Source organism: Brachyhypopomus gauderio, chromosome 11 (assembly GCF_052324685.1).
Source record: "Brachyhypopomus gauderio isolate BG-103 chromosome 11, BGAUD_0.2, whole genome shotgun sequence".
Lineage (NCBI taxonomy): Eukaryota > Metazoa > Chordata > Actinopteri > Gymnotiformes > Hypopomidae > Brachyhypopomus > Brachyhypopomus gauderio.
In genome coordinates, this window is record NC_135221.1 from 23198718 (window position 1) to 23206223 (window position 7506).

General features: G+C 37.4%; 1 long non-coding RNA gene across 1 annotated transcript; it reads right to left on the reverse strand.

The window, feature by feature from the left end:
• Positions 1–6417: 6417 nt before the first annotated feature.
• Positions 6418–7097, reverse strand: LOC143527697 (uncharacterized). The gene is made up of 2 exons (XR_013134235.1): positions 6767–7097; positions 6418–6548 (listed from the first exon to the last, which is right to left on the reverse strand). It is a non-coding gene; the product is annotated as an uncharacterized LOC143527697 (long non-coding RNA).
• Between the last annotated feature and the right edge of the window lie 409 nt (positions 7098–7506).

Genomic DNA, 7506 nt, shown 5'->3' on the forward strand with positions numbered 1-7506 from the left:
GTTCATGTGGTGACACCTTAAAAGTGAAAGGCAAACAATACTGGCACATCACATTTAGTCAAAGAGACAAGGGACAATATATGATGCTACAACACAAAGCAAAGAAATGCAAACAGCATCCACTAGATGCAACCTGCCTCCACCGTTCTCCTATACAATATGCATATCCTATCAAAGTAAAAAAAGAAAAAATCAAGCATGAAAGTTTAATGCGTGCAGGGCGTAGAGTGGGATGAAAGGGTAGGTGAGTCGCTGCAGGCAGTGTGGAATTGTTTTAGGAGCACAAACCCTGACGGAGGGAGTGCAGACCTGGACAGGCAGCAGGAGGAACAGCCGAGGGCTCTGGCATCACAACCTGTTTTAATGGAAGTCATTCAGATGCCAAGTGTAATGTAAAACACTCTCCAGTTTAAAAAAAACACTTGACCATTGATTCTGGTGCTAGTAATGGCAAGTACTACAATCAAATTATTTTACATTTTGCTTAATCTTTTTAAATTGTATTTTTACATAATTTTATTGTTTTAGGGCTGACTCAAAGAAGCAGATGTTTCTGCATAACAATTTCCTCAATTCTTGTGTTTTTATAATTTTTTTTTGAATGGCTGTTCATTTTGAAGTCTATCTGAGGTGTCACCTCAACGATTTCAGCTTAGATCTGTGCCATCAGATATAAGAGAAGGATATTGGCTCAGGACAGGACCCCAGTATTTAAGGGTCCTCATGGGCTACACACACAGTCATATCAAAATAACCTCTACAACAAATGAAGACTCTTTATGGGGGCTTACAAAATCAACATTGCATCCTATTGAGTTCACAGTCTGATGCAATAAAACAAGCCAAACTTTATGATTGTCAGCAGTGATGACAAGTCCAGACTGTCTTCACTACAAAGTACATACAGTATTATTTATGACATAAAAATAACTAAGAATTACTATTATCTATTACTATTAAAATTCATTATGGTGCCCCTAATGCAACCACCAACCTTTCTCTCTCTGCAGGCCTCAGTGAGCACAGTAATGACTGCTTGGACAAATTATTTTAGGTGTTAATATTTCTATTGGCTTTGACAGTAATGCAGCCCAATTGGGAGCCCACAGCAACACTGATGTGAAGTTCATGTCCCACCCACATGAAACCTATTTTAAAATCTGCTTGTCCCCTGAATTACCTTCACAAACCCAGACAGCATCATGAAGTTACTCTTTACTAGGGCTGGTGTTGCTAGGCAACTGAAGACACTCACTGTGGAAGACCTGAAATTATTCTTTGATTCTAGGAAAGATTTTATTCAGCGCCTAATGAAACAAAAGAAAGAATTAACATGCCTGGAATTAAAAATCATAAATTAAATATTTGATTAAGTTCCTTTTTTTCAACATACAGAGAAATACTGTTTTAAGTGCCATAATGCATTACCTTTGAGTTATTGCACAGGTAAATGGATTCCAGAATTCCACGGGTGTAGATACAGCATACATGAGAAACATATTTTTTATTCAAATGTGGATATCAGCCTTTGAATAGGACTGAAAAATATGTAGTAGTAACCTATATAGTTATTTCATAGCCTGCAAAATTACACACCTGATTGCTTTGCTATTTACAAATAGAATATGTTGCAATTAAATTTGTCACCTAATAGCCTAATAGTCACTGAACATGTGACTTTTAACTAAACATTCTTTCCCAGCATTTATATGGCTGTTACCTCAGCTCAAACCACACGAGTACATGTGAAAACATTGTTTTATAGTTTTTATAAATATTGTTCTCTATGTTCAATTTTTTGACATCTGTGATGATGGTGATGTTTGTACAGATCTCTTGTATGTAATTCATCACATATTACTTAACAGAGATAAGTCATGCCTGAGGTTGCAAGCACTGGTATATAAGGTACAGTCCCAAAGGTACATTAAACTTTGATAGGTCAGTATATGCAAACATCTTACTGGAACGTTGTGTACATGCCACATATTTAGCTAAGTTTATGATTGGCTGCACCCAAAAATAAAAGCCATTCTGCTGAAATAATGGTGAGATGCATAGTCGTGAATATTGAAATGTCCCTTTCCTTTAATGTTAGTTTTAAGCCATTTTTTATTCCAGCAAAGCCATAAATGAGTCAACTGCGCCCTCTTGTGCCTAATTGAAGTCACGACGCTAAAGGCCCTCATGTCGAATTTGAAGATACTTCTCACCTAACAAAAATAATCTCTCGTTATACTCGGTATATAATAATAATAATAATAATAATAATAATAATAATAATCTGAGACAGATGATCTAGTTGTCATGAACATGACAAACAAACCTAAACAGCCCTTCTGAAAGAATGCAGTCTGTGCTGCTGTTTGTTGATTTCATTGATTTAATAACTGCAGTGTTCAATAAAGGTTTGCTTAGCTCCTGTCTAATTTGTACTTATTAAATCTAATTAACATTAACTAACTAACATTAAATCTAATGTTTATAAAAAGAAGACTGCTAAAACTCATCCAGTAAACCTGATGACTAGTAAACCTGTAGAAAGAGTAGTGGGCAATCGTAAAGGCAAAAGTTCTGGTATGTTTCTGGTCAATCTTTTTTTTTTTTTCTCTTGCATCAGTCACCACAGAATGCACACAATAATGCCATTTGCTACAGTGTACTCAGCTGATTTTTTAGTACTAAGGACATAGCTTTAGTTCACTGCAATGAACAGATATTTACTGCCTATAATGAAACGGGTTAAGTCATCTTGCCAATTTCACCATATCTCATAACTACTGGTCACTGTAGTTTCCTCTCTGCCTTACAAAATTGCTGAGACACATTTTGATTGTCTCTGTGGGACACAAATTACTATACCTATACCTGCTTCCCTAGAATGACTAACAAAATTTAAAGGTGCTGGATTGGGTCCTCTTAAAGTGTCAAAAGTGAAAAAATACATTTCAGTGTCAACAGCATTTGTCCCAGCTCTAAAAGATCAGTACACTACAATCACATCAACTCCAAAGTAAAAACCCACAGCACCCCTCACCCATGCTTAAATGGTTCAATGAGCTCTCTTGTATCAGTAAACCTATACACACCCAGAGGTGGAAAGAGTACTGAAAATTTGTAATTGAGTAAAAGTATCTTTACTTTGGTTGAATTCTACTCAGAGTAAAAGTAAAATTACCCATCTCAAAATTTACTCGAGTAAAAGTACAAAATTACTTCATTTAAAATGTAATTTGAGTAAATGTTATTTAGTTACTTTCAGTTATTTAATGCAAAAAAGGATGAGTCATGAGTCAAATTCAGCACAAGTTGTTTTAATCGATTTCAAAGCGTATTTAAGTGTACAATGTAAGAAAAATTTTTTTTAAGGCTAATAACTTAATGCATCAATTTAATGTTTTTCAGGGAGACTGTGGGAAAGCAGGAGTGAGGAGGCCTCAGTGGCTTTGAGGAGAACAGAAGGGGCCTATTCAGTGCATGATGTGTAGCAAGCAGTTTTTAGATAACCAGGCACACAGACTGGGAGAAGAGGAGCAGGTGAATTTCCATGGAGAGCAGCCAGGATTGGGGAGTTATCGAAACTTAACAAATCGAAACTTATGGACAGAGAGTATGAAAGAAAGGACATCGCCCAGCACGGGAGGCTTTTCGCTTGGACACTGCTGAGATCCACTTGGGTTAGGTAGACTAGTTCCTAGGCAAACTAGCACCAGTGCACTGAAGAGTTTGTACCACGTTTTATTATATTGTATTCAATTATATTCCATATAAATCAATTTAAAAGAACTTTTGGTGTCAAGACTTTGCTTGGACCACTCAGTCAAAAACCAGTCGGTTCATCGGGGCGGTGTTGGGGCCCTCTGGGTCGGAGAAGAAAATCCCAACAACATCCACACTTGCAAAAGATCAGCTGGGCTCAGGAACATACTTCCTCACAGCACAAGGACAGTCACAACCTGTACCATAAAGTGCAAACAATTCCAATGGACAACACTATGATAAGAATAATTTAAATTATAAAATTATTCAAAAAACAAAATGCACACAAAATTAAATGCCCACAAGATATCACAAATCAAACTAAAATGCAACAGGATTCCACTACTCACAATTAAATTCCACAGGATCACACAAAATTAAACAATTAAACAATATAAAATGCCCCCCCCAAAAAAAATGCTCATAGGATCCCACAATTTAAAAGTAAGTGCTCATAGGATCCAACTATTCAAAATACAGTGCCCACAGGATCCCACTATTCACAATAAATGGATGCCACAACTCAAAGTAAAACAAAATGCACACAGGATTCCACTATTTTAAACGATCAGACTCTACCACTAAAGCCTAACCCCGCCCCCTTTCGCAGGCAGTTTAGTCAGTTTGTACGGAGCATAGAGCATACGTTCAGCTCAGAGCCGTATTCACCGTATTTCGCCACGCCCACTTTCAAGTGTGTGTTTCTTCCGCCTTTGTGTTAGAACTTCCGGTCAGCTATTTTTGCATTAGTGTACACTACTACATTTTAATGATTTTTTTCATAAAATAGGCATTCTTGTCTATTTACTTAATTACTTAAAATTACAAAATGAATGCAAGGAAAAGATGTGGCCACTGATAAAATAGTTACTTATCTGATAGCCTCACAAGCACCCAACGCGTTTGCTTCATCGGAGCTTCATAACCGAGCCATTTCTCGGGATAAGGATGATCTGGTGTTGGTTTCCCCTCCACAAAATGATAAGAGCAGACGTATGGACATTTGGGTGGATGTTTTAAATTTAGCACCTTCAGCCTTAGATGCAGGTCCTCTTCTTTGGAAGGCGGTGGATATAAGTTAAGGTGCCCCGCAACACTCAGATCTTTTCGAGCTGTGTTCGTAACACTGTTGGTCAAGCACTGCTACATCTTCGTGCTGCGCGGTTTGTTTACAAGCCCAGCGAGCCGCTAATACTTTTAAAACCGGCGTAGTGGAAAACTGGAGACTAGCGGCATGAAGTATCTGTGATATTGTGATTGTGATTGTGAGTCTCGTTGGTGAGACGCGGTTCTTCTGTCACACGTTTGGAATAAACCACATACGAGGTTAAGCAAAGGCACCGCACACGACTGAGGGAGGTTTAAAACTACTGACACTGTCTGTTATTTTCTTCCTAAAAGTGAGCGCAGGTCAGTGGCGTTGTAACGAGTGTTGATAACGGAGTTTATCCACTTTTTACCTAAAAAACAACAGTTGTGTACATAACAGAGCTCGTAGTGTGCTCCAAATGTGACAAAGTCCTGAAGCATATCACGACTTATGTTTATATCGAAGTTTGTGCTTGTTTTTTTTACTTAATACTTAATTTGTGTCCATTTTACATTCCCCCCCCCCCCCCCCCCCCCCCCCCCCGCTAATAATTTACACTCGCCATCCCCCCTCTTGTGGCTCTTGGTCTCTGACGGGTTGGCCACCTCTGCTCTAACTGAACATATTATGCTAGTCATTTTGTGTTTGTTGTCGTTTTGCTTGTAATCGGTATCAGCGTATCCGTAGCACCGGAAGTTCCAACACAAAGATGGCCCTGCCCAGCGTTGTCATGGAAAATAGCGTGAATAGAGAGAGAGTCGCGACAACGGAAGTTCAAAACGCTTGATGGTCACGTGATTCACGGAGGCTTCAGATAGTTCCAGGAAGTTCAATTTGAGCGCATAAACACAGAGACAGAACTGCGATTTGAGGATTATTGTGAACATATAACGACCAACTTTAGGCTAATTTTAGAACACGTTGCTGTTTAATGCTTTGATTGTTTTATAATTGTTATATATTACGTTCATTTATATATTTAAAGGGACAGGAAGGGGTGAGAAATTCAGATGAGATTAATTTTCTAACATTCATGGTAATTTCTGTAATCCCATGGTATTGGTGACCTAAGTAATCTAAATGACTAATGTACATTTTCTGACAGAAGGAAAATTTTCTTTGACTTCATTGTGCAGAAATATGCTTTAAAAGGGTACATTAAAACACATTACATTTACATCCAGACAGTATATGACATATTAAAATACATTGATAAATTATATATATATATCTTGTCTTTTTAATACACACTTATTTACAGCAATTAATTCATTAAATAAATCTCTAATAGTCTCAAATATGAATATCATGTGAAGCAGTTTTTCTGTGTCCTTTCCTCCGTGTTGTTTGTGTAGTGTCCACCATGGTTTGCTGTGTTGCATGGGGATGCTCCAATCGAGCAAAAATGTATGGTTTCCCCACTGATACTGAGAGGAGAAAAAAAATGGTTGTCTCAACTAAGCAGGAGCAATCTTACCCTCACTAAAGATTACAACAGCAAATATATATGTGAGGTAATCATCAAACACTGCATTTGCACTTTTTTTGCACTGCAAACACACTATTGGAAAGCTTAATGCCTGATTTATTAAAATACAGAATAGTGAACAAAAAAAATCAAAGACTCCAGACAGACTCGGGTGCAGGGTGAGGGTGCTATCTAGTTGCAGGCTCCATTGAATCCCCTATGGTTCTTTGGCTTAAAAAGAGAGAGGAGAAAAAGACAGGAGAAAATGATTATTATGAGTATTGATGTGATATGAATTTGAATTTGTTGCACATCCTTGGTTGTTTTTTATACGTGTAATGAGTGTATACGTATCCAGTAAGTGTTCTCTAATACTGTGTATTCACCCACTATGGGATATGTATATGGGTAGACAAAACTGAGTTGTCATGTGTGAGGAGTAAACTCACATCACTCTGCAGGCACATTTTGAGGCAGACCAGTTCATCAAAACCAAACAGGGCAAGACCAGGCTGAGAGCAGATGCTCTTCCCACCATTTTTGTGCATCGCCCCGCACTCAGAAAGAGGAAGCCCCCTGCACTACGATGCACCACTGGACCTGTAAAGACAGGGCCCATAGCTGCTGATCACAGCTATAGTGTTGACACAGGTATAATAAGTATGAACTCCTAATAATTATATTATTTCTTTAAGTGATAGAATATTTAAAACTTAATCACACTAAATAGTATACGTCTTTTATATCCAGCAGTTTCAAAAACTGAGGAAATACGTTAATAAAATAAAATAAAAATAAATAAAACGAAATAAAAAGGAAAATAAAATAAAGGACAAATAAATAAAATAAAAGGAAATAAAACATTAGCTGGTAATCCAAAATGGATATATTCATTTTACCTCCTCAACCCAACACACTCTACAATCACACTCAAATGTTATATTTAACCAATACTAGTTACCCCGCAAAAACAGTGCGTTTAGGTGAAATGGCATTAAGAGAGGAATTTACAATTAATAGGCTGTCGGTCGTTAATGTGAAATTTTGCTAACCGTATTCGCGTTGTCTTAGCATAGATTTAGTTCCCTAAATCTGCTTATTAAGAGGTGGATAATTCACTAAAATGCTTTAATTCACATTTTAATGCACATGCTAATTTGATTCTGATGTCCTTATAATACACAATCTG